Here is a 9,707-nt window from a genome sequence, read left to right on the forward strand (position 1 = left end):
AAGGATTTCTAATATAAGAAATGCTTCACTCACTCCATTCCTCAGCCACCCTTCTACTCTCCTGAGACAACTACTGTCCCCAGGTTCTGTTATCTTTCAGAGATGTGCTTTACACATACGAGTATATTTGAACTACACAGATACATACAGACAGATACATGAATATATACTTTTGTTTTATAAATGGTACAAATGCTACCCTCCTACATAAACTGTTAAATACTTTGTTACCCCTACCAATATATTTTGGAGATTGTTTTACATTGGTACACGGAATGGTGTTTCTCTCTCTCTTTTTTCTTTCTTTCTTTCTTTTTTTTTTTGGTCTTTTTAGGGCCATGCCCAGGACATATGGAGGTTCCCAGGCTAGGGTTCAAATCAGGGCTGTAGGGAGTGGCCTACACCACAGCCATAGCACCTCGGTGTCCGAGCCATGTCTGCAACTATACCACAGCTCATGGTAATGGCGGATCCTTCACCCACTGAGTGAGACCAGGGATCAAACATGCGTCTTCATGGATGCTGGTCAGGTTCCTTTGTGCTGAGCCACCATGGGAACTCCCTGCTTCATTGGTTGTAGTGTTTGGCAAATACTTGACAAATTCTTGGAGATCAGTAGATGTCTTGCTGGATCATCTAAGGGATGCTGAGCAGATGGCTGTCCTTGGAATGCTTCATCTATGTGTAAGGCGAACAAATGCGGATGACATGATGGGTCAAGAAGATACAAGTCAGGAGGAGTTCCTTGTGGCACAGTGGAAACGAATCTGACTAGGAACAATGAGGTTCAACCCTGGCCTTGCGCAGTGGGTTAAGGATCTGGTGTTGCCATGAGCTGTGGTGTAGGTCACAGACAAGGCTCAGATCTGTGGCTGCGGGGAGGCTGGAATGTAGCTCCGATTGGACCCCTGCCTGGGAACCTCCATATGCTGCAGGTGTGGCCCTAAAAAACAAACAAACAAAGAAACAAACAAAAAACAGAAAGAAGAAACACGTCACTTTAAAACTATGACTCTGGCTTCGGATAATCCTTGACACCTGCCCATGATCTTCCCAAGTAAGATCCTCTCCCATCTAGGACTCCAAACTTTCTCAAGGCCACAGCCCATTTCCACCTCTCTGTTTACCAACTAGTCCAGGTGCTCCGTATCTAGTCTTCCCAGTGGTCAGGCATGGGGTAAGCCGCAGAGCTTCTGTTCTCTTGCTAGACTTTGTGCCCTCTCAGGTATTCTCCCTCGATTCTCAATAATTCGTTGTAGAAGCAAAAACTGCTCCAAAGCCAATGTGGCTTTTGTCCTACCCTACATATTTCCCGCTCTTCTCAGGGTGGGATGGATGCCTCTGACTGACAGGGGAAGAGTCGCATAGAAGGAAGGGCAGAAACGAAAAGCACCACCGTTAATATCTCCGTGTTATTGAATGAATTAAACAGAGGTAATGAAATAGAGATCTTTTTGCAGGTATTGTTTCCTTTTCTTGGTGGGGCCACACCCATGGCATGTGGATGTTGCCAGGCCAGGGACTGAACCTTGGCACAGGCATAACCGGAGCCACTGCAGTGACAATACCAGATCCTAAGCTGCAGAGTCACACAGGGAACTCCCCGTTTTGTCTACTTTCATAGGCCGTGCTGGTTTCAAAAGTCTTTATCAGATGTTTGATCCTCTTGCAAAGCTTTGGCTTTTTGAACTTGAACGTGGAGCTTTACTCCATTAATAACATGATTTTCCTGTTGCAGGGCTGTGGGAAGTTCTCCTGAAGGACATGAATCCAAGCCATACCTCTGGGAAAGTCAATCTCTTTGTGAAAAGGCACAGTGCACTTTGTCACGTAGCCAAGCTGTGCAAAATGTTCTCTCAGCTCACTCGAGGCTAGGGTTCAGGGAATGTTTCTGACAAACACAGTGGGGTTTCTGATATTCATTCACAGTGCCATAGAGCCGTTCATGGCAAGATACAATTTTAATTTTTTTAAATTTTATTTATTTTTTTTCTTTTTACTAGGGCCACAGATGCTGCATATGGAGGTTCCCAGGCTAGGGGTCGAATTGGAGCTGTAGGCACCGGCCTACACCAGAGCCACAGCAACGCGAGATCAGAGCTGCGTCTTCGACTTACACCACAACTCATGCCAATGCCAGATCCTTAGCCCACTGAGCAAGGACAGGGATCGAACCCGCAACCTCATGGTTCCTAGTCGGAGTCATTAACCACGGCCACGATCGGAACTCCTCAGGACTTTGCATGTAGTCAAAAATCACCAAATTTTGACTTCAGATTTCTGAACAAGGATGTCTGCATATCCTCTCTAAAATTTCGATGATTTCCAATGGGCAAAAATCTATTAAATCTCAAAGAATGAATAGCAAATTCTGTTTTAGCCTTTGAAATTAACCAGTAGAATGGGGCTGAACCCAGAGGGGGGTTAACCGAACCAAACCCTAGAGTGCATCCACTAGTAGGGCCATGAATACATTGTAGCATGCCAATTGATTTGCTTTGCTTCACCGCATTTCTTTACCCTCTTCTCTCTTTTTTTTTCTTTTTCTTTTTTCCATTTCTTGGGCCTCTCCCGGGGCATATGGAGGTTCCCAGGCTAGGGGTTGAGTCGGAGCTGTAGCTGCCAGCCTATGCCAGAGCCACAGCAATGTGGGATCTGAGCCTCATCTGTGACCTATACCACAGCTGACAGCAACGCTGGATCCTTAACCCACTGAGCAAGGGCAGGGTTCGAACCCACATCCTCATGGTTGCTAGTCGGATTCGTTAATCACTGTGCCACGACGGGAACTCCTATTCTCTTCTCTTTGGGAATATTTCCTCTTTCTGTTCTTTCCAGGTGATATGGTGTTCACCCACTGAAAGATTTTGGCAACATTTGTCCACTTATATTTTCTGGAGAGATAGCATGTACTCTTGGCATGGGATGCAGGTGGGTACAATGAGCATCTAGTTTGGAAAACCCAGTGCAGAAGTTGATGTGTGTAACATGTATTATAGTTGGAAGAGTGAAGCATTTTTAGACTTGATCATCGTTTAAAAGAAACTATGGTCCCTCCTCTCACAGAAAATGGGACTTCTTATTTCCAAAGGAGGGAATGCAGCCACGGTGCAATATTCCAGCAAAAATTGTTGGGAAATTCTTTAGGAGAAGGATTGAGAGAGGTTCAGTCAAGTTCTATAGATCGTCGCAATCAGTGTGTCAAGACCAGTCCTCTGAAATCTTCTGTGGTCCAAACACCTGGGAACTTAAGGGAGATGTCAGGGCTGGGAGCTCTAGGAGGAAAAGGCCAGAAAGAGTTATATCATTTCTGCATGTGACATATCGAATTTAAAGACTATGGATAAAATGAACGTGTATCCACCACCCAGCTTAAGAAATTAAAGACCAGTACCCTGTGTTGCTTTTTCTCTTCTTTTTATGATAGTCCTCATTGGCCAGCATGGGTTAGTTTCTTTGGGGGGTCTTTTGCTTTGTGTTTTTACCTTAAAATGCCTTATATCAGTAAAGATTGAGGGTAAAATCCGTTTTTGATTTGTACAATTTTTAAAAATTTTAGACACAAGATTAAAATTTAAGATATACAGTAAAATTATACCTTTCAACGCTTTCTTTCCACCACCCTCTTTCCCTTTCCTCTGAAAGGATAGATATGCTTTCCGACATTTGCACCTTTTAAATTTTTATGTATTTGTATGTATACATGTGTGTACACACACACACACACACACACACACACAACTTCCCCCTTTATCAGGCAAGTGGAAGGATATTGTCCATACTTTGTTTTTTTCCCTTCATATATCTTGGAGATCTTTTCAAATTAGGACATAAAGAGTTTCCTTATTCTTTTTTATGCTGGCATTATATTCCAGGGAATGACTGTATAAATTTTTGTTATTGACAGTCAGTAAAACTCCTGGTCCCGTATGGACAGACACTCAATCAGAGAATGTTCTTTTAACATTTAGGATGTGTTAATTGTTTGGGTGTTAGGAAGTCTCGTAAATAAAACATTATATAAATTTATATAATTTCGCAAAAGACTCATCTCCCTTCATTGTATTTTTTGCCTCCTTAGTCAAGGATGAGTTGCCTGTATGGGCATGGTTTGAATTCTGGGCTTTCAATCCTGTTCCACTGATCTCTATTTCTGTCTTTGTGCCAGTGCCATAGGGTTTTGATGATTGTTGCTTTGTCGTCAAGTCTGAAGTCCGGGAGCCTGGTTCTTCCAGCTCCATTTTTCTTTTTCAGGATGTCTTTGGCCATTCTGGGTCGTTTGTGCTTCCAAGCAAACTTTAAAATATTTTGTGCGAGTTCTGTGAAAAACGTCCTTGGTAATTTGATAGGGATTGCATTGCATCTGTAGACTGCCTTAGAGAGAATAGTCATTATGAGCATATGAACTCTTCCAATCCACAAGCATGTAATTTCTTTCCATCTGTTTGTGTCATCTTTGATTTCTTTCATCAGTGGCTTATAGTTTTCAGAGTATAGGTCTTTTGTCTCTTTAGGTAGGTTTCCTCCTAGGTATATTATTCTTTTGGATGTGATGGTAAACGGGATTGCTTCCCTCATTTCTCTTTCTGCTCCTTCATTGTTATTGTATAGACATGCCGTCAATTTCTGTGTGTTATATTTGTATCCTGCGACTTTGCCAAATTTTCATGGATGAGCTGTAAGAGTTTTCTGGTAGAGTCTTCTCTATGTATAGTATCAGGTCATCTGCAAATAGTGATAGTTTTCCTTCTTTCTTTCCAATTTGGATTCCGTTTATTTCTTTTACTTCTCCGATTGCCATGGCTAGGACTTCCAAAACTATGTTGAAGCCTAGTGGCGAGAGCAGACATCCTTGTCTTGTTCCTGATCTCTTTGGGAATTCTGTCATATTTAAACCTTTGAGAATGATGTTCGCCATGGGTTTGTGATATATGGGCTGTATGATGTTGAGGTAGCTTCCCTCTAGGCCCACTTTCTGAAGGGCTTTTATCAGAAATGCGTGTTGGATATTGCCAAAGGCTTTTTCCACGTCTATTGAGATGATCGTATGGTTTTTATTCTCTAGTTTGTTAATGTGGGGTATCACACTGATGGATTTGTGGATATCGAAGAAGCCTTGCGTCCCTGGGATAAGTCCCACTTGATCACGATGTACAATCTTTTACTGTATTGTTGGATGCGGTTGGCTAGTATTTTGTTGAGGAGTTTTGCATTGATGTTCATCAGTGAAATTGGCCTGTAGTTTCCTTTCTTTGTGGTGTCTTTGTCTGGTTTTGGTTTTGGGGTGATGGTGGCCTCATAGAACGAGTTGGGGAGTGTCCCTTCCTCTGCAATCTTTTGAAATCATTTCAGAAGGAGAGGTGTGAGCTCTTCTCTAAATGTTTGATAGCATTCGCCTGTGAAGCCACCTGGTCCTGGGCTTTTGTTTGTTGCAAGTGTTTTAATCACAGTTTCAATCTCAGTTCTTGTGATGGGTCCATTCATCTTTTCTATTTCGTTTTGGTTTCATCTTGAACTTTTCTAAGAACTTGTCCGTTTCTTCTCGGTTTTCCATTTTATTGGGATATGGTTGCATATAGTGGTCTCTTAGGATCCTTTGTATTTCTGTGATGTCCGTTGTTACGTCTCCTTTTTCATTTCTGATGTTATTGATTTGAGTCCTCTCTCTTTTTTGCTTGAGAAGGCTGGCTAGGGGCGTATCAATTTTGTTGATCTTTTCAAAGAACCAGCTTTTTGTTTCATTGATCTTTTCTATGGTTTTCTTTGTTTCTATTTCACTGATTTCTGCCCTGATCTTTATGGTTGCTTTCCTTTTGCTGCCTTTAGGTCTTGTCTGTTCTTCTCTGTCTAGCTGCATTAGATGTAAAATTAGCTTGTGTACTTGAGCCTTTGCTCGTTTCCTGAGGTGGGCTTGTATTGCTCTAAACTTTCCTCCTAGAACGGCTTTTGGTGCATCCCATAGGTTTCGGAGTGTTGTATCTTCATTGTCCTTTGCTGCTAGGTATTTTTTAATTTCCTCTTTGATTTTCTCAGTGATCCATCGGTTGTTGAGTAGCATGTTGTTGAGTCTCCACGTGTTTGTGTTTTTTTTTGCAGGTTTTGTCTTGTTGTTGATTTCCAGTCATCTAGCGTTGTGGTGGGAAAAGATGCTTGATATGATTTCAATTTTCTTGAAGTTACCGAGGTTGGATTTGTAGCCCAGGATGTGATCCATCTTAGAGCATGTTCCATGTGCACATGGGAAGACTGTGTCTTCTGTTGCTTTTGGATGGAATGTCCTATCAATGTCTATGAAGTCCGTCTGGTTTAATGCATCCTTCAGGGCCCGTGTCTCCTGATGGATCTTGTCTGGTTGATCTGTCCTTTGCTGTCAGTGGGGTGTTAAAGGCCGCCACTCTGATTGTGTTATTGTCGATTTGTCCTTTTCAGGTTGGTAGCAGTTGCCTTATCTATTGTGGTGAACCTGTGTTGGGTGTGCAGGTATTTAAAATTGTTCCCTCTTCTTCTTGGAGTGATCCTTTGCTCATTATGCAATGACCTTCTTTGTCCCTGAAAATATTCTTCATTCTAACGTCTATTTTGTCTGCTATGAGTCTGGCTACTCCAGCTTTCTTTCGATCCCCGTTTGCATGACATAGTTTCTTCGATGCTCTCACTTTCACTGTGTATGTGTCCCTAGAAGTGAAGTGGGTCTCTTGAAGGCAGCATATATATGGGTCTTGTTTTTGGACCCATTCAGCCAGTCTGGGTCTCTTGGCTGGGGCGATTAGTCCATTCACACTTAAGGTAATTCTTGATATGTGTGTTCTTCTTACCTTTTTATTAATTGCTTTGGCTTTTTTCTGTTGCTCTTTTTTCTTCTGTTCTTCTCTTGTTCTGTCCTCTTCTGGTGTGATGACTACCTTTAGTGTTGTATTTGAGTTGGTGTTTCTTTGTTGGTGTATCAGTTGTAGATTTTTTGTTTGCAGTTATTCTGAAGTTTTGATATAAGAGTCGATAGGTATATGAGGCTGTTTTAAGTTGTTGTTTTCTTACTTGCAAGTTCATCTCCAGTGTCCTGCATTTGTACCCACTTCTTCTCTTGATTTCTGATTTTGGTGGTACAATTGTGCATGGATGATTTCCTACTTTTACTGTATGTATTCCTTTACTGGTGAGCCTTGTCATCTGTGGAATTTTTTTTCCTCTTGCTGTCTTTTCTTTTCTGCCTAGAGAAGTTCCTTTAGTATTTGTCATAAGGCTGGTTTAGTGTTGCTGAGTTCCCTCAGCTTTTGCTTATCTGTGAAGGTTTTGGTTTCTCCTTCAAATCTGCATGAGAGTCTTGCTGGGTAGAGCAACCTTGGTTGGAGGTTTTTCTCTGTCATCATGTAAAGTGTATCATACCACTCCCTTCTGGCCTGCAGAGTTTCCGCTGAAAAATCTGCTGATAACCCTATTGGGGTTCCCTTGTGTGTTATTTGTTTCCTTTCCCTAGCTGCTTTCGAGATTTTTCTCTTTGTCTTTAATTTTGGTCAGTTTGATTAGTATGTGTCTCGGGGTGTTCCTCCTTGGGTTTCTTTTATATGGTACTCGTTGTGCATCCTGGATTTGAGGGAGTGGTTCCTTTCCCATGTTAGGGAATTTTTTGGCTATTATCGCTTGGAATAGTTTTTCTGTCCCCTTCTCTCTCTCTTCTCCTTCTGGCACCCCTCTCATGCGGATGTTGGTGCGTTTAACGTTGTCCCAGAGTTCTCTGAGACGCTCTTCATTTGTTTGCAATCTTTTCTCTTTTCTGTTCCGCATTCGTAATTTCTTCTAATGTGTCCTCCACCTCGCTTATTCGTTCTTTGGCCTCCTGTATTCTGCTGTTGGCTGCTTCTAGTGACTGTTTTGTTTCAGTGAGTGTATTTTGCATGTCTTCTTGTTTAAGGTTCATATCTTGTATCTCTTTGCTCAGTGTTTCCTGTCAGTTATCCATCTGTGCCTCCAGTTTATTTGCAATGTCTTGCATCCTCTTCAGCATCCACAGTCTAAAGTCTTTTTCCTGGCGGCTGAGAATCTCCTCATCGCTTAGCTGATTTTCTGGGGTGTTCCCTTTCTCCGTCATCTGAGTTATAGTTCTCTGTCTTTTCATTTTGATAGGTTTTTGGTGTGGTGACCTTGTTCCGGATAATAGGGTTGTAGCCTCTCTTCCTCGTGGTGTCTGCCCCCCTTGTGGCTGAAGTGGGTATGGGGGCTTCAGCTGCAGGCTTCCCGTTGGGAGGGGCTGATGCCTGCCCACTGGTAGGTGGAGCTGATTCTAATGCCCCTGGTGGGTGTGGCATAGCCTCTGGAAGGGATTAGAGGTGGGTGTGTGCCTGAGGGGTCTTTAGGCAGCCTGTTTACTGAGGGGTGGGGCTGTGATCCCACCTGGATTGTTGTTTGCCCTGGGGCTTCTCAGCACTGACCTACTGAAGGGTGGGCCCAGGTTTTCCCAAAAATATGTGCACCCCTTTTAAGGATTGAGTCTCCATTCTTCCCAGTCCCATGGAGCTCCTGTGCACAAGCCTCACTGCCCTCAATGCCAGATGCTCCAGGGGCTCTTTCTCCCAGTGCCAGATCCCCATTTGTGAGAGTGTGATGTGGGACTCAGAACTCTCACTCCTGTAGGTGAGTCCTTGTGATCCAGTTAGTTTCCAGTGTGTGGGGCTATCCTCTCATGAGGAATGGAGTTGTTTATATCTCGAAATCGCCCCTCCTACCTCTTGCTGTGTCCTCCTCTTTGTCTTCTGGAGTAGGATATCTTTTAAGGTTTCTGGTCCATTTGGGTGAAGACTGCTCAGCCTTTGGTTGTGAATTTTGTTGTTCTTAGCAGAGACGTTTAGCTGCAATCCTTCTATTCCACCACCTTAATCCTGTCTGAGTTCAATGTCAATGAGTTAACTATACTAGCAAGTAATGTGTCTTTTGAGCTCCTACCAATATGAGAAGGATGAACCTGGAACCCAGGTTCTTGTTCATGGCAGTCGAAGAACGAACTGTAAGAACACAGAGGCAGCAAGCAAACATGTCTTTATTAAAGAAAAGCAAATAGCTCGGAACCAAGATTTGGGATCAAAGCTTGTTATGGGCTATCCACTCATGGTGGCAATCTCCTGGATTTCTGGAGTGGCAGGTCTGGGTTCATTAAGCCTCCGGCCAACATTTTGGCTGATTGCTTCTTCTCTGGGAAGAGGCTGGTGCTGAGGGTCAGGTAAGAGTGGAGACTCTGGTGTTAGGAGAGGGTGGTGTTCACAAGCTTCGCCTGTAGAATGTTTTCCAAAAAGAGCAAAGAGCACTGGGGAAAGGAGTATGCCTTGGAGTTAAGTCTTCTTGCTTCCTTGACACAACACCTGAGAGGACCTAGGAGGAATGAAGGGTGGGGAGGAAGAGAGTGGGTGTGTAGAAGCCTGCAGAACAACTGTCAAACTTCCCCACGTTCTCTTTGTAAGGGTTCCTTCCTGTTGCATTTGAAGTTTGAAATCCGAAACCACAACCAGAGAGTGTCCCCATGTTTAAAACCTCTAAGAACTGTTTTATTCTTCGAAGGACTTTACTCAGAATGCCAGGCTGATTGTTGAAAAATTGACTTGCTGTCTAGGAAGGTGCGAGGATCTGTCTGGAGAACCTTGGCCGGGTAGTTGTATTTCACTTTTATTTGCAGTAGGACTATTTAAAATACGGAAAAAACACAAACAATAAAACAACAA

This window comes from Phacochoerus africanus, chromosome 1 (assembly GCF_016906955.1).
Source record: "Phacochoerus africanus isolate WHEZ1 chromosome 1, ROS_Pafr_v1, whole genome shotgun sequence".
Classification (NCBI taxonomy): Eukaryota; Metazoa; Chordata; class Mammalia; order Artiodactyla; family Suidae; genus Phacochoerus; species Phacochoerus africanus.